The 18414-nt window shown below is 39.8% G+C and overlaps 1 protein-coding gene across 1 annotated transcript in view; it reads left to right on the top strand.

Moving 5' to 3' along the window:
* Window positions 1–18414, top strand: part of NAALADL2 (N-acetylated alpha-linked acidic dipeptidase like 2) — a 395523-nt gene that overhangs the window by 71162 nt on the left and 305947 nt on the right. The window contains exon 2 of the mRNA XM_054282897.1: window positions 13926–14004. The gene's annotated coding sequence lies outside the window, so the exon portion shown is untranslated. The remainder of the gene's footprint in view (window positions 1–13925; window positions 14005–18414) is intronic.

Genomic DNA, 18414 nt, shown 5'->3' with positions numbered 1-18414 from the left:
TGAAATCTGCTTAAACCCAGAAACACTGGGCACATTTCTCATGGGCACAACTGCTGTTGACTTTTGTGGAAGTTCTGGCAGGCTGGCAATGCAAAGATCACATTCCCATGGTCACAGAGATTATGTGATGTGTGCCCCTGTGCATGAACATTTAATGTCAGAACAATCAAATATGCAGCAGGTGTGGGCTGTAGTGGAATGATCTCATTTGGCACAGAGCTTGGATAATGTGTAGGAGATGGATGGGGATAAGAGCATGCTGGAGTAATACCTTCCATTTGCTGGAGCTTAATTTAATTGAGGAGATGAGCAGCGCTTTTAAAAGAAGTTTCTGTTGCATTCATGTTGTTTTATTTGTTATTCTTTAATATCAGTTACAGTTTCATTCAGGATGAACTGAGAAGTGTGACCCTGTCTTTCAGTTTTCTTCTGGTTTTATGTAACCTGGAAGAAACAATTTAGAAGGTTCAGCACATTGGCTCAGCTCTTCATGAGAGCTTAATAGACCCTGAGCTGGAACCTGTGCTAGAAGCTTAATATAAATATTTTATGGAGAAATGGAGTATTATTTTAAGGGCAGAAGTTGGTTAAACAGCATCAGCAGTTTCAGGCAGACAGTGAACTGCACTGTTTACAGTGGTAATGGTAGGAAGGTGTGGGGTGTGAATCTAGAGTTGAAGATGATGCTGTGTCACTGTGTTCAGACACAACCATCTGCTCGTGGTGCTGGTTTACCCCATCTTGTTGCACATAACTTCTGTGCAGTCTGTTTTACCTGCAGCACAGGATTGGTCTCAGTTGAAGCTTTTTTCCATGGGGCTGGTTAGCTATATTTAGCAGTCATCATCTCTCTTGCAGTGGACTTCAACTTCCAAGTTGTTTTTGTTTCCTCATGTCCTTCACATTTCTCTTTTACTCCGTGTCCTCGCCCACGGTTCTCTTTCCCCTCTAATGCTTAAGAATCCCATTTAGAAACACTTCATCTATCTTTGATATTGATTCAGCTTTCTGTGGTGTATGTGTGTTAAATATAAGATGGTAGAGTTTTTCTTCTGGTTCAGTGGGCTCTCTTCAAGCTTTTATGCAACTGGGTGAGATTTCCTGTTTCTTTTTCTCACTGGAGAGTACTGATAATATAAGTAAAGAACTAGACAACTGCACTGTCTATTTTACCTCCACTTAAATCAATTTAGAGCACAAAATTATAATAATAAAAACATCTGTATTTAAAATTGATGGCTATTCAGTGCTCAACTCTGCAATATTATTCCTTTTTTAAAATTTTTTATTTTTCAGTTTCCTAGGAAGGCTGAATAACTCTAATCAGCCATGCAATGCCCACAGAGTTGACCAGCACCTCTCAGTGAGCCTGAGACCTAGAGATGTGTAAAAAGGCTCTTCTGGTTATCTTTAAAAGAGCAAGACCACGAGTAGTTTGCATTCACTAAGGATGAGGGATGCACAGCTTGTTAGGATGATGCCCGTGTGCTTCCAGAGGAGCAAGAGAAATCAATGGTTTGGAGTATTTTAGTAAGACTTTTGGAGAACACTGCTGGCCACGAGTCTCACTGCTCTCTGGGTCCATTTCTGCCCTTTTCTTCACCCTTTCCATGTTTTCTCTGCTGCTTCTCCCCAGCCCTTCTTGTCCTGCTTGCTGCGCTGTGAACTCCATTTGCCCTAAATCAGGGGAAATGTGCTGTGGTGAGATTGCCTGTTTGTTGTTGGTGAATTAATGAATTCACATTTCAGAAATCTGTAGAAACATCTGCCCCTGGATTGAGAAGTTTGGAATTTTAACCCACAGGGTCAAAATCTGGCAGTTGGAGGCGTTTGGAGCCAGATGCCAGGCAGTGATAGTTCAGCACTCCAGCTATGGACTGAACTGGCTGCCATGGAAGCTGGGTGAAAATAACTATTTTATTCCACTCTTTTCCATTCTGTCTTGTTGCCACTTCTTCCTTTAGTGTCCAGTGTTCAGACCCTGTGTTGCTAGTTTATTTTATTGGTTTTTTTGGGTAAGATTTTGAGCTCAACTCCTAATAGTGTGCATTTTTCTCTGTCTAGAAGAATAAATCCAAGTGGATGGAGGAGAAACATCTAATTAATAGTAAGAATCACTGAACTTTAGGCAGAAGGTGAATCATATGGGAGTTGCATTGGTGCTGCAACTGAAAGTTTTAAGGCCTAAATACCTATTTTAAATGAGTGATTTATCTTTACTCTCCATACTTATTTCTACCCTTCAAAAGGTGCAAAGAATCCGTTATCCTTCCTTGCCACAATGAATAAAGTTATTTCTGTGCTGGAAATAAATAGGCAATCGCCAGAGCAGGAGACAATTTTTCTTCTGGGTGGGTGATTTTCAAGTAATTAACTAATTCAGTCATATGCAGAATACTGTTCTTAAAAGCCTTCTGAATTTTGTGTGTGCTGGCAAGGTTTTCTGTACATGAACCTTGAAACAAATTTCAAAGCTATCAATTTTCATAGGCACATTTGTCAGTTTGGCAGCAGTTCATTCTGAGCTTGATGCTAAGCATGATTATTGTAAGTTATTAACTATGCTTACTGTAAATCACCTGAATCTGCCCAGCTCTGCTGGCAGGGTGATGTGAGGCTCAGAGTGGTGCTGGTACATGTATTTATGACATATGCTACTGTTCAGAAATTACCTTTATCTTCAGGTTTTCAGGAAAAGGGATATAATTTGGTAGCGAGGATAATTTCAGCAGTATTCCTGTCTTGTGAAGAAAATTACTGAGCATCTGGAGTTCCTAATATTTTATTTTTTATCCTTCAAAAACGAGCTGTTTCTGTTCTCTGATCCTTAAAATCAATCCCTCAGCTGAAAAACATGTTGAAATAACAGGTTACTCTTGGCATTTAGAGTAATGTTTAGAGGCTGCAGTGGGAGTCTGGCACTTTTTGCATTTGGTTGCTGCCTGCGAACAAGCCCATCTCTCTCTCAGCCCAGCCTCTGTCCCAAAAATCCTTAAATTGAAATTTAATGGCAGTGGGTGTAGCTGGAGGAGCGCAAGTCAAGGTGTGATGGCTTGAATTTGAATTTTAGTAGTCACAAAAAAAAAAGAAGGAAAAAAAAGGATGGGGGAAGAAGGTAGGTGTGACCTTCCTGCAGGAATATGTCATGGCCCAGGGTGTAGAGTGCAGTCCCTGGCCAGGGGCTGCAGGACCCAGCTCCCACAGCTGCCTTCTGTGCCTGCAGAAGGTGAATTCACACGTGCAGTGCATGTTAGTGGCCCCTGGAGGTTTCTCTATTGATCTGTGTCTTAATAACGCATAATAGGCAATCGGGGCTTTCCTGATCTTTTCAGAGACGCGCTGTCAGTGAGAGATGTAAATCACCCTGCTGCTGGTGGCTGTGTCTGACCTGCCCTCCACAGCATCTCAGCAGCTTCCACTTCCACTGGGACTGCTCCTGACTCACCCAGCACAGTCAGGCTTGGCCTTTGGAGCAGTTACAAGTCATCATTCCATGGCCTTTCAACGAGACAAGATAGATCTGCCACTGGTTAAAGAAATTATTTCAGGATAGAATAGGTATTATTAGATAGAATAGTATTATTGTGTTTTGTTTTGTTTCTGCAGGCATGAACAAGAACGTTGGTTTTGCATTATTAGCCAATTTATCTGTTCTGCCTTGTTTGGGCTTTGCTGTCCTTTTGAAGATCATTCTTTTGTAGAATGGCTTAGGATGGTATTTTTGCTTTAGATGCTCAGCTAAGTAGGATTTTGGAATTCTCATGTTGCCTCTGTCCCAGTTATTGGAACATTGACTTTTAGCAATGCATAGTCTTGAATCAATAGGATCTTTATTGATACTTGCTGGTGACATAGCTAGGTTTAGCAGCAAACTGCAAACATAAATTGCAGTAGTGCAGTGGGTTTACTTATAAAATTCTGAAATCTCATTTTCTTGCTTTCTATTGTTGTTGGACACCATCTGCAATACTTGTCTTCTGGACTACTGGAATTCATAATCACTGCTGTAAAATAGATCTTTTACCCTTGACCTTTGAGAGTATTTAACAGCACAAGCTAATAGAAATTGGTGTAATTGTGTTACCACTGTGTGTAAGTACTCATTGTGCAAACCCATTTTGATTTTGCATTTGACAACATCAGAAGTTAATTGGATTGCCAAAATAATGCAACAGCGACAATGGCAGAGAATTCAGTTTATAGCACTAGTGTAAGTTTGTTTGTATCATCCCATGGCTACTCCCTTTTTTTTACCCTTTTTTATTTTTTCCCTAGGAAAGGCAGAGTCATGACTTCTCCCTGTGTTGGTTCCTTAATAATAAAAAAAGCAAAAGCTAGTGGGGCGAAAACTCATTTAATTTGCTCAGGAAGTAGGAGAATTGCAGGCTATTTTGGATATTTTGAGTACAATGTTTAATGTTTTATTTATATCTAGCATAATAAATATGCTGACCAATAATAAGTCAGCAAAACTCAGTGTAGCTGAACTGTTCAAAATGAATCAGCTCCTGTTTTTCCCTCTAACCTTGGACAAATGGCAGGCTGCTAGTGCTGTGGCTGACCAGGTGGAGATCCCTAAACCAGAATTATCTAAGGAGGATGAAGATCAGAAGATGTCAATGGACTGAGGCTGAGGAGTGCAGAGATTGTCTGGGCAGGGGGAGACCTGGCATGTAGGTGCCACATCCTTGGCATGTCCTAGCCATGAAATTCCAGGCAGAATCAGGTCTGGCATATTCTCTGCTGGTGAATCCATGGCATTGAGTGCTCCTGGTCCTGAGCAGTGAGGAGGAGGAGGGTCAGCCCTGCTGAGGTTGTCTTTAGAGGGGAAGAAGAGGCTCTTGTCCCTGTGCACGCCCTTGGTGAAAACACAGCATGGCCTAACTGTGGGGTCTCCTCAAGGGTGGGATGAGGGAGCACAATTTAGGGCTGGGCAGGAAGACCCAACTGTTGCAGTAAGGTAGAAAAATTATGAAAGAAAGGCCTCATAAAACCAGGCCTGCTGTGTTAGATCAGTGGCCTGTCATGTCTTCTAAGTGAAGGTTGCACGTAGCAAGTTCCCATATGAAAACAATCCTGGTGTGAACAGGTGAACAGTTCATTAACATAACAGTCTATTCCTGGGTGAAAAACAACTAGCACCTGCATAAAATCTATCCCAGGAGAATCAGTGGAGAAAATATGTAACCAATTTAAGAGTAGAGAAATTTGATGGACAAGGAAAATACCTTTTACTAACCAATGGAGTGATTGGCAAGAAAGCTATTAACCAACTGGAGTCACACACGAGGTCTGTAAAACTATAAAAAAGGAGAAAATGCAGCAATAAAAAAGGCCTTTGATACATTGCTCAGTGTGTCATTTCTGTCCTTCTCTGCAAAGACACCCAGCATAATTCAGGATAAGTGTCCTGAGTGCAGTCAGCTTTCATTAGCACCCAGCTCTGAGCTGCTGCTGTGTGTGACGTGCCTGGACGAGCTCATTGGTTACTGCTTGGTGCATCTCTACACCAAAAAACCATTTTATTAGACAAAAATGTATCCTGTCACTGTACTCATTGTTGGCACGGGGCTGAATCTCCTTGTCCTGGCCTCACACACCCTCTGTGATTCCCTGGACACAGAAGGATGGGTTGATGGGTGCTAAAGTCACCTTTCCCCATGGAGCCCCTGAGTTCTCCCATCCCAGCCAGGGCAGAACTGGAGGATGAAAAGTGCAGTGATGAGCACATTTCACACAGCAGCTCAGCCTTTGCTGATGGGCCAAGAATTATCTTAATTTTTGGAATTGGGCTGGTTGTGTGCTGGGGCAAGATGGGAATGTGTGGCTTCGTTTTTTTCTCCTTAATTAAAAAAAAATCCCCTTGGAGCCACAATGTTTCTGTTAAAAAAAAAAGTTGTACATATAATAAATAAAATTATATATAACTCTCTATATAAAATATATATATATATATAATTTCCAATTTATGAAGTCTGCTGATATAAGGAATTTAATAAAAACACTCGCAGATGATTATCTACAGTCATGCTATATAAACCTGGTTTTGGTGAGGTCTAGATCTTAGCAGTAGAAAAATTACAAATTATTAGATGAAAATAGTTATAAAGTCTGGAAATTGACTTTTTGCTACTTTTTTATGATTTAATCTATTTATATGGAGAGACATGCCTTCTTTTTCAACTGGGATGAATCTTGATGAGAATACAAGTAAAAATAAAATGTATATTATCTGTATTTTTTTTATTTATGCTGAGGGAGAAAATACAAACCCTTTTGAAGATGAACCTGTTTGTCTTTGTTCTCCCACTGAGAAATCTGCGTTCCCTCTCATTTGCTTCATTTCTTGTGCCTGAATCCCCTGAGCATGTGAACCTTCCTTTTCCTTAAAGGACAGAAGCTTAAAGATGAAATGTGTTGTGTGTGCCCAACTAAACCTGATAAACTGATACTCCTTTCCTGATATAATTTCAGCGGGCGTAAGGGACATATTCCCAAACCTGTTAAAATCAACAGAAGTTCTGCAAACTTCAGAGCATTTTGGACCAGGCTGAAAGTGAAATGTGTCACCGAGTTTATCGCGGCGAGTTATTTTCTTCTCCTGCAGAATGCTTCCTTTCCCTTGGTCATCTTGTGCTATGCACTTGCTGCTTTGAAACGCTGCAGTGGGGCTTTTTCTCAGCCTGGGGTGGCCCAAGCCGGCAGATATTTCTTTTATCTCGCTATCAAAGAGCAGAATGTGGCTTTAACATTGACAAGAAGCACTTGGAGACAAAGACTGACCTTTTGAAAGTGATGAAAAGGAGACCCCAGGGAATCCCATTAGGAGCAGGGAAGGTAGATAACAGCTCCTTCCACCCAACAAAGGTACAACATTCTGCTTATTCTCAGGGGACTTTGTAACTGAAGCCTGTGCCTTTGGCCTTTCCTTTCAGTTCAAAGCAGCCATCTGTGTCCTTTAATTTGAGTGGTAGATATTCAGTTATTTTTATCTGAATATATAAAGGCAAACTGTTGGAGTCCCTATCTCAAAGACAAAGCGAAAGGCCAGCACAGGGTCTGTGTTTCTCCTCATGTTTCTCCCAGCCCTTTGCTGAGGCCCAGGGGTGCAGAGTGGATGCCCCAGGTGCTGCCAGGGTTGGTGGCAGCATTGACATTTGTCCTTGATGCCCAGCTGGCCCCTGGCACTCCTCAGAGCAGTGTATCCATCAAACTGCACCTGCTGCTGAGATCTCATTGATTTTTCTCGTGCATATAATACAAATACGTGCTGCTCTGCCCCTAATGTAAGATGTGAGAACTACTTTGTCTAGATACTTCCTGGAAAGTTTGGATGAAGGAAATAGGAAGATAGACTGGGCTGTTTTAACAGTGTTATTCCTCCATAGAAGCATATAATCGTATTTTCCTCAGTGCTTGTTTCTGTTTTAACTGGCCAGAATTTCCTGACTCTGAAATTGTGAGATCCTTGGACGTGCTTCCTTCTTTTCCAGCTCAATCTAGCATATGTTTAGGTCTTCTAAATGAATCCCAAAATGATAAAATAGAAAAGCATTGTATCCTTTAGCTATGAGCTGGCCATTTTCAGTAGCAGGACTGGAGATTTGTTGTATTTATTTGGCCTGATTAAGAAAGTGTGAGTTCCAGGAGGCTTTATATGAAAGTTAGAAAGACACAGTAATTTCTCTGTTATGCCATGGCTCGAGAACGTGATGGTGATTATAATATTCACCTGTTCTGTTTACTCAGAGTTCCTGATTTCAGAGTTTACAGATGTGGCAATTGGGAATTTAGGGTTAGAATTTTATAAATATTATTGAAGCTACCCCTAACTTGCAGTCTTCTAGTAAATTGTGAAAACACAAGGGAAGGAGATCGTTTCCATATTACCTGTTTGATCTGATTGCAAGTCAGAGATCTTGCTATACAAATACCAAGAATTAGAGCAGTGATTAAATAGCATTATTTGGATAGCATTTCATCATACATATTTAATATATAAATCTTATTAAAATAGTAATAAAACTGCATTTGCTTAGGTTTGAGGGTCGTAATTTCAGATTACTGAAGTGTAGCAGATCACAAAGTTGATACTTTTCTTTCTTCACCAAGATGCAAGGACAGAAAATTATCTTTTGTGTAGTAATTTTGCCTTCAGGTTCTGTGTCCAGACTTGAGATTGAGAAAGTCCTCTTTTCCGAGGTTAAAAAATGCTGCAGGAAAATTATGGTTTCCTTTAAATTCTTCTTTTCATCATCCAGTGTAACGGGTGCATATTATTGCCAACATGGGATTGTGCAGAAATTGAAAAGATAAATTTGGATGGAAGGTTTTTCTGAAATACTTTCCTTCATTGAGAGAGTGGGAGAAATCTATGGTAGTTATCAAAATTTACTGCAATCATGCTTCTGTGTTTTATGTGTCTCAAAAGCAGAAAAGTAAATGAAAGGAGTCAAAAAGGATCTTTGAAAACTGTTGAAAAATCTTTGCTCTCAGTGATGCCTTGGCTATTGTTTTAATTTGCTTTAGTTCTATGGTAGATCGTAACAGTGGGTGAGTAATTTACAGAAGCAACAAAGCCATCCCATTACTTCTTGGAAATAACAGAAATGAGCTTTTATGCTTAAACAAAGACAGTTTAATTGCAGCCAGCTCTGCTGCAAAACAGTAGAAAAAAGTCAATGCAAGAAAAAATTGTTTTTCTGGGGTCTTAAAGTGGCACATAGCTCTGTGTCCTCTACCTGCAGCTGGATGTGCAAATTGCTCTTTTAATGAAGATATTTTGAATGGTGATCCTGATAACAAGGGAATATGGGGGAGAAGCTTCTCTACCTGCCTGATGTTGCTTTGTGAACTGTCTGCTTTTCCAAAGGCTGGGATGGCTGCACAGCTTGGCTTGGGTTCATGCTCCAGGCCACTGAAGGTGTTTTCTTGGCAGGGATGAGAGTGCCAGAAATCATGTCTGTTGCTGTACTCCCTGGAGGGTTTTCACATCACACAGCAGCCACCTGACCACATGGCTGTGTCTGCTCAGAGCAGGCTGCTCGGGCAAGGAGCACATCAGGGAGGACAGCAAGGAAGGGATACCTGGTGCTGATGTATTTGAAAAGTGACTGTCACCAGCTGGAGCCTTCCTGATCCTGGCAATGTGCGTTCCTAGAAAGCAACCGAAGGGGATCCTGGCTGCTGCCAATAAGTACCAGCTGCCTTTAAACTTTGCCCTGAACCTTCTCCTTGCATGCACTCTGTGTCTGTGTAATATTTAACTGGCAGGGTGGACTGACTGCCTGAAATTTTTAAATGGCTTGAGATGTCAACGCAGATAGCTTTAAAAAATGAAGAAGAAAAAAGCTTATTTGGTTGTCTCAAGTATTCACTTCTGCATCACTTTTACTGACAGGTCTTGTTTTGGGCCATGGGCTGCCTTCCTTCTGTGGAGGGCAGAGAAGGGAGAGATGTTCTCTGCAGGGATGGGGAATTGACTATATTTTGGTGATGTGCTGGTCACAAGGGTGTACTAGAGGAGAAATCTTTAAAGCCTTGGGACAGGAAAGGATGACATTAGTTTGAATTAGTACCTGCTCTGTGTGCAACACTGCACTGTGTCTTGGGCTGAGACAATCTCCCTGCTGGAGGCAGAGCTCTGCATCTCACGGTGGGCACTTTGCACTTGGAAGGCTTGGAGCTTGAAAATGGTCCCATTTCCTGGGGATTCAGGGAACTGCTTTTGGGAGTTTACCTCCCTAAAGAAAGAACTGAGGATGAAAGGCTGTAACTCTGCTGCTTGGCTCTTGTCCCTTATCTCTGGTGTCCCTGAGTACTGCAGAGCCTGAGTGTGTATCCAGACCTGTTGCAGACCTGCAGCAACCCCAAGGTTACACACAATGTTTTCTTTCACTTGTGTGGATATCTCCTCGACAGTGGTAGGTTTGAAAGACCACTCTAACCCCTCTTTCTACTTTTCAGCCTTTCAAGGGAAACTCTTTTGGTTTCCCCACAGAACATGTGGGATGCTGCACAATAGGACAGTGAGTGTAAATAAGATGATGGGAATAGGAGCAGTTTCTGTAGTGTGTCCTTAGGAATCAGCAGACCTACTGATACCTCAAGAACCATTAATTCTTGATTGGGGCATGCTGAGCTTGTCAGAGGAGCCATCTGCCACCTCATTCTGTGTGTATTATTTATTTATTAGTAAGGTGAATCCCGACACCTCACATGGAAGAACTGTAAGGGGAATGATGTTTTTTATTCAGCTTCCTGCAGAAGATCTTACAAAAAAGAGGATGATTTAACTTCTCTTGTTGACTATTTCTCCTGATACTCTGCATCATGTTGTATTCCCTTTTATACTGTGTTCACTGACTGGTTTCTGACTAATATGTCTTGATATTTGCTACTTGAAGTGACATACAAAGAAGCTGTCATCACCAGCTGTGCAGAAGACATCTGAGAAAACCAACACTAAGTGCTAAGAAGGAAATGAAAATGTCTTTTCTGCCCTGCTAAATTTGACTTGTGGTGCTGTTTTTTTTTTGCCATCTTTCTCACTTGGCTCAACATGCTTGGCTAGTCTGAAAGAGAAGCACTTTGCTGGCTGCCTCTTGCATGATCTCCAGGTGCAGGGGCCAATGCCCAGATTCCTGCAATGCAGAAAGAAGTCAGCTGATTATATTTTTGATGTCTTTTTGAAACCTGTAATCTGCAGGCTCTCCTCAGATTTAAGGCATATCAGGATAGGTTACTTCTGTGTCTGGATGGTTTAGATTGGAAAATAGATGTTCAGCACGGATCAGGAATAATTTACTGTTCTCTTAAGAGGGGAGAATAGGAAGTAAGCTATTACCATAAAAAAATTTTACTGCAATTTTCCTCTGCATAAGCTTAAATTCTGTGTAGAGAGGTTGTCAATTAGTGTGCAGATTTTTTTAATTGGCTATAATAAAAAGCTAATTGGTGTTTTGGTTAAAGAGTGAATTAAGAAAGTGTTGCTATAGAAACTTTACATGTGTATAGTGCTGCTCTACATAACAGTAGATATAATAGTCTAATGACCTTTCTGAGCCAGCTGTAAAGTCAAAGAAAATGTGTTAAATTCAGGCTGGCTTCTGAGATCATTAAGGGGTTTGTGACTTCACCTATTTCATTGCCAGAAAGTGTCTCTGGCATTGTCTCATAGAATGTTTCTCTTGACTCATGTCAAACCACATAACAAATGCTGGTCTCAAAAGACCTGAACTTTTGTAAAATCCAAGCGCTCCAGTTGTGAATGTGTAAACTGATCTGTAATCTGTCAAGCGTGAAATGTACTACTGGGAAAAATTCATTTTCATAATCTGAGAAAATGTGATGATGGATCGAAAGTGGCAATATCTAACCCAAGAGCTGTTGTATCCTTGTGTCCCTCCTTCCTCTCCCTGCCCTCTCTACCCACTGAATTCTGAGCCTCGTGTGAAACACAGGAATTACAGTTTTAAGTGAAATGGAATTTCTGCTCTAATTTGCAATATTCTCTCCTAGCAAGAAATCTCAAATATAACTCTCCTAGCAAGAAATCTCAAATATACTTACAATCTCAAATATGAACTTTGTTGAGGAGAGAACAATTTCTTCAGGATTTGTGTAGGGGAATATTTTTCCTCAAGCTTCCCTACAGAAATTCCTTCAGAGTCATTATCTGTACCTTTGCTCGCTGCATAAAAGTTATATATAGGTGGCATGGATGAACATAGTCATTACTGCCAAGGAAGGTGGTCACTAATGAAATGAATGGCTCTGGCTGGTGAAACTGAAACATGACCTTTTATTTTCAGTTCCCTGAATCTTATTGTTACTATGTCAACAAATTGTTTTGCTCCTTTTTAACTGTATATCTAGAAGGTGTAGGGGTGTGAGAGCCTGCAATTATTAGTCATGGTGACAGAAAAAACGTCAAGTTTTCTGCATGTCCAAATGTGAGAGACAGGACAAAACTATCATATGTTGATGTTCTGTGGAATTGTTCACTGTGGGGGTTTTTTCACCACTGATTTTCAACTAAATAAACAAAACAACCCCCATTCTGTCTGCTAAATTTGCCCCTGCACTTATTCTTCTGGTAAAACACAACCATGTTTGAGTGATTAGTGTATGATTTGACTTTTTTTTTCCCCTTCACTTCTTTTCTTCTCCAGTAGATGCCTTAAAAAAAAAAAAAATCAGTCTTCTAAGTGGGTGAATTTAGGAGAATCTCTCAGAATTCAGTGGAATTATACAGACAACTTCTCTCTGTACCTCTGGGTCAGGACTGAGGAGTGCCATAACTTAGCAGCTATTCTTCCCTTGATACACATATGTAAGCCCTATTAGTGTTAATGCCTTTTTGAAATGCTCCCCTCATATATTCAATATCTACTACTGTGTCCAAACTCTGAAGCCTTATGAGTTGCATGGCATGTGACTGTCTCTAGAGCTTAATAGAAAGTTGGATTTAATCTCATAGTTCATCTTTTGAGCAGTAAAACTGTAAGAAGGATAAAATGCTGTAACGTGAAGCTTTTATCTGAGACCTGTGAGCAAATAAGATTTTTTTGCTGGTCCAGGGAAAAGACTGGAGTTTTTTTTTGTTTTTTTCATCTTCCTTTTGTCTTGTCCGGTCAGACCATGAATGTAAGATGTACTTACGGGGGCTGTATAGTCTAGAGGTGTTCTTTTGCAGAAGAGTAGTACAATGTTGTATTGTCAAGGAAATGTGATGTTTGGAACCCAGTAAATCCATCCTTCGGTTTAAATTTTTGCTGCTTTGCTGCAGTTCATTTTCAACTGCCTTTGTGAAGAGGGGTTTCTGAGGGGCACACTATGATTTTTCTTTAGGACTGGTATTTTTCTCGTAGTTTTACTTGGCTGTACGAAGCTCTGAGCATCCCAGTCTAACATTGCTATTTCTGTTCTAACTGTAAAACCAGTCAAATTTATATTAAATCCGAGTGTCTGGGAGATGGAACCCCTGCTAGTTCAGTGTGTTGTTTGTTCATTTGGAGTAGTGGTGGTTGAGATGCTATGAAATGGAGTAATGGAGGAGCTGGGTGGGTTCTGCATTCTGGACATTGAAAAGAAGTCACAGAATCAATGAGGTTGGAAAAGACCTATGAGGTCCAACACCAGACCTTGGCACTGAGTGCCACAGTCTTTCCTTCAACAGTCACAGTGCATTTTTATTTTTAAATTTTTTGAATTACTTCTTTACTGATATGGTTTTGTTTACAGAAAATCATGACAAAAATCAGTCGCTATTGGTTGTTTTCCCTCTTTGTTTTATAATTTATGGAGTGCTGCAATGGAAGCTTGCTTATTAGTGGAGCAATCTGTGGAATCTTTATAATAAGCCTCGATTAGGACTGAATTTCAGTGATATGCACAGAGACTGTTTAAATATGTACTGAACTACCTTGTTTTGCTTGAGGAAGGAACACATTGACAACTGAATTTCATTAAAGGAGGAGGGAGATTTATATGGGTGATAATGAGCTTGCTGCTGGGAAATATGTGAGATATTGAAATGATCATAATATCAGTGTTGTTTGTTTTTTGTAACAAGAACAATTCCTGTTTACTGATGGATAACAAAGGCAATTGTTTGTTGTCCAGTGTTTTGTAGTATAGCAGAAGTGCCACCACAAATTCCCTGCTGAGGAGTCATGAGTCTTCATGAAACAAACCTTGCTGGATACAAGGACATTGATTTTAACATTTTAGGCAGATATTTTGTTTCTCTAAGTAAGAAAAATATTTCCTAAGTACCATCATGCTTCGAAATATGTTCTACTTTGCAGCAGCGTCAGGAAAATGCATCTTTTGTTTATATTTACAATTTGCATCATTGCAAATGATGAGTTTTCTGTTTCAATGAGTGGTATTATAAAATGTGATGTATCCCTCTTTTGCAGAGAATTAGTGTGGAGGCCAGATTGAAAATATGCCTTCGTGACAAAGTCTCTACAAAGCTGATCCCATCTTGGCTTTAAGGTAAATGAACACAAACCTCTTCTAACTTTTCTTCTCGTCATGGTTGTTGTTCAGCTTTGAAGAAATGTGAGGATATCATGTGCTCAGAATTAAAAACAAAGTATTTTAAGGAGTTAAGTTGCAAAATTTAAAATTTAGTCAAAATAAAGTGTAAACGTAAGCCAGTAATTTGAGTATGGCTTCAGTAATTAAAAGCAATGACAGTGACATGAATGCTTATGTGTCTTACATACTGCCTTGGTACGTGTCTGGTTTTGTCTGAAAATTGAATATGCATACGAAGGAGAGATCATTCTAATTGAATGGAAAATATGAAATTAAAAAGGCAACAAAGTATAAATAATTGAAAATCAGGTTGCAGCTCTGAGCTTCTGCATGTCGGGAGCTCAGTTGCAAGCAAAATTGGTAGAATGGTAATTCACATTTTTCTTCCTCTTAATTTTCCTTTCATGGTACCATACTCCTGGTATAGGGAGCAAGGCAGTGAAAATGATGAAGGGGTAATTAAATATCTGTAGGAAAGTAAGAGCTAAACCAGAGACTAATTTTCAGCACTCTACAGCTTTCATTATATATGTATATGCGTTGATTTCTCATGTATATGGAAAATGGATCCTCCAACTGCATATTTTTAGCCTTTCTCCTCCAGAATTGTTTAACTTGCTGTGGCAAGCTTGTTTTGTTTGTGAAATCATTGCAGAAAAGAATTCTTTTAAAAACTTTATGAACAGTTAGTTACCTGTGAGTACAGCTAAGTATTCTTAATCTCAACTAAGTGTCCTTTATCATGGTTTTACCTGATTTGAATGTTTAGTATGTCTTATTCCTGCATTGAAATCACTCAGAATGGGTAATTTTCAGTGTTTGCAACTTGTTGATTCTATATGCCCTGCTGTGTCTGTGGATGAAGGCATTTTCATTGCCCAGCTCTGTTTGGGCTGCAGGTCTGCACTGCTGGTGCCTAAGAGGAATTGAACCTGGGGCTTGAGAATTACAGACAGACAGGTGCTCCAGGGGTGGGGTGTATTTGCACGGGTACTCAGGACTGGATCAGTACCTCCAGTGGCTGAAGTTCTGCTTTGTTTCCCTGGAAAAAGTTAAAGATAGCACAGTTCTGCTTCTGAGATAATTGGTTTTTATTTATCTTGACCTGGTTTAGGGCAGCACTTCCTCATGGTGAATGCCATTCTTCTGGGTTTAAAAAAACTGTCACCTGTTGCTTTATTTTTTACAAATTCAGAGGGCACTTAGTGCCGTCAGCATGAGATCATCATTGTCTAATGATATTAGATGTCTATTAATGTGAACTATTAACAGAAACCTCTTCCTAATGCAGCCATACCTTGCAATCATGCCGAACCTTCCACTACAAAGCAATTATCTGAGTTGTGTGAATTGGCTAAAACCTATCAGCTACTAAAACCCAGAATGTTGCTTCTGCTTGGAAAGAAAGTCGTGTTGTTTAACTTCCCCCTCCCCTTCATCCATCTCAGAGTGGGAGCCTGTGTGAGGGAGAAAAGAAAGGGAGCCTGATGGTGCTTAATGGCTGATGAATAAAGCCAGGGATGCAGGAATGGTTGCCTGGCAACCTGGGAGGATGGGCTGAGGTCCCTTGTCACCGCACAGGAGTTGACACTGGCTCATCTCTTGAGCTCATGAAGAAGGATTTCTGAGGGTTTGCACACTTTATCCTCAATATGCATCGTGGCTGGGTTAGATCTGTATCTTTTGTGTTTTGTCTCTGTGTATTTCACACCTCTGAAAAGAAACACAAGGGGAATAGAAGCAAATCAGGCATTTTACTTAAAGGAGGAAAACGTGTGCTTCCTGTCCCATGCTTTATTGTGCTTTCAAGATGAGAGCTGTGTCTAGGAAGAGGTTTGCCTAAAATTGAGAGCTCTTAGACCTAATTCCATGTTAAGTTCTGTTTTCTTAGTCTGAGAGCCCTCTGAAAATTATCATTAGTGCTAAAAGATAATGAGCTGGAGTTTGTGTTGTAATTGCAGCCCTGAGAAGAAGCCTTTTTGTGGTTAAACACAGCTCTGAAATGACACATCTGCTTTGTTTCCCTTCTTACACAGAAATAATGTCAGGCTGAGAGCACAGTGAGGATTCTGACAGACTTGACCTTGTACAAGTTATTGTTAAACAATTCAGATGGATTTTGAACACAGATGTCACACGAGGGTTGGATCTCTCTCTGTGCTGCAGGAGGGTTGTAGGTGGATGATGTTTCCTTAGGCATGTGATGTTAATTTGGTGTTCCCTAGAAGACTTTTGGGAAAGTACATGGACATTACCCCATAAATGTTGTTGTCATCAAGTGAACATTGATCCAGTAACTATTTTCCTTTTACATGGAGATAATTATTAAGGAGAAAGGTGCAACTGGCTTGCAGAGGCTGCATAATCCAGTGTGTTTTGAACATTTCAAGTAATTTTCTTTGCTCTTCTGGTTCTCAGAAACAACTTTGGTGCCTAATGATGAGGTCAAAGCTGTAGGAAGCAGATTGGGTTCTTGTTTTGAACGGTTGGACAAAAGATATACCTGGCATTTTATTGCCCATTTCTCACACCAGCCAAAAGTGAGGTTAAAATGTGTGTATATCTACAATTGTATCATCTTGGGGATTCTTAAACAAAAAAATCAAATACCTCTCTCTTACTTGTAAGAGCAATTGTCATCTGCCAAATGCTTGCTTCCCTTTTTTCTTGTTGAGTTCAAGTTTTTGTTAATAGTTGCTCCTGCAGCTGAAACTGTAGAGCGTTTTGGCATAGTCTGTAACCTGACCAGCTGTCAAAAAACACTGTTTGCATGGAAATGTATTGATGGAATTTGCAAAGAAATCCATTAAATTTACTGCAGGCTTTGTAATTATCAGACTTAGAATAATAATCTGATTTTTATCAGCATTTTCATCTAACTTTATTTTTTCTGCACAATCCATTCTCCTTCTCTGTCCCCAAGCAAACACACAGAGGCCAGACAGCAGCTGTGTGGAACTGCTTCCTTGTAACTGGAGATCCTCAGAAAATCAGGTGAAAGGTTTGAAAAGTTTCAGTTTGGACAGCCAAAGCCTTGAGGCCATTGTCATTAACAAAATAGTCTTTCTCCTTCCTTCTCTTGCAGGCTGCAGCATCTGACTTACTATTTATCTTTTTAATGGTTTATACTTGTATTACAAGCCCTGAGTTTGCTACAGGGTATTGAGAAATGTTTCGTAGCTCATGATGATTCATGGGAAAGTTTGGATAAACTGCTCTGGACTGGTAACTTGTATTCTTTAGGGCAGCCTTGGTCTGGGGCAAGATTGCTCTTTCTCATCATCTACACGTGTGACTGTCTGTGGATAGAATTGTATTAACCCAAATTTAACCACTTGCATGGAGGGAGCTGCAACTGCACTGATTACTGGTTACAGAAACTTTGGACCCAAAGCCTCTAAGCTGTGTTTTAATCTGCTGTATCAATGAAGGAAAAGATTAAAATTTTAGGATGAATCTATGTTCATGTCCAAGGTGTCCAAATTGCTGTCTGCCTACTCACCTACAGCAGATTCTAAGATATCAAAATACCTTAAAAATACTTACGATTGAGCCAAGACAATAAGCATGGTTTTTTTTTCTTTTTAACTGTGTGCAGTTTGTATTATTCTCTGTCTGTACAATACATTTATGTCGAAAAAAGCACATCCAACTTCTGCAGTGTTACCAGAAATGTTCTTTTATTTGCGATTCAAATGGAATAATTTTAAACTTTAAATCCTTTTTGTCCATCATGTTGTAAGGAATGTGAGTATATTAAATGCTTTCAGCATTCTATTGAAATGCCTGCTGCTGTCTGAGGAAATTTCAGTATTATTGATCTATTAAAACATTGGTGTACATTGAAATGTTGGTTAAGGAAACTTACACTATGATGCTTCAAATCAGCCACTTTTGACACTTTCAACTTACTTTTTGCAAGGATTTTAATCTTCTTTTACTGACCTATATTGTGGTAATTTCTGTTGGGCTGCTTCATTTCTTATGAAACTGAAACATAGAAAGTCATGGAAAGTTCAACCCAGAGCAGAGAAGAATTAAAAGATTTTACTTTTTTTGTGTGTACCATAAGCACTGTATGAAAGTGAGATTTTGATTTCTTTTCTTAATTATGGACACAAAATTAACTTTTCATCCTCCATTTTGGCTTCTATGCTGTTTTGTGTTACATAATATCCAGTCCATTTGAGACATGGAGACAATTTATTGGTTAAAGCATATAATACAACAGGGAAAAAAAAAGGGTCATGGTTGATGCATTTTAGATCTAATTTCCTATGTTGCTTCTGTATTTAAAAAATCCATGTGAAAATATAGGAAGCAATGCAATAACTGCATACAAGCAAATACCAGGCCAACAGCTGT

The sequence above is a fragment of the Melozone crissalis genome, unplaced genomic scaffold, assembly GCF_028551555.1.
Source record: "Melozone crissalis strain CALT ecotype California unplaced genomic scaffold, PUWL_Pcris_2 ptg000034l_1, whole genome shotgun sequence".
Taxonomy (NCBI): Eukaryota; Metazoa; Chordata; class Aves; order Passeriformes; family Passerellidae; genus Melozone; species Melozone crissalis.
The sequence above is the reverse complement of the archived record's forward strand: the minus strand, read 5'-3'. Positions and strand labels throughout refer to the sequence as shown.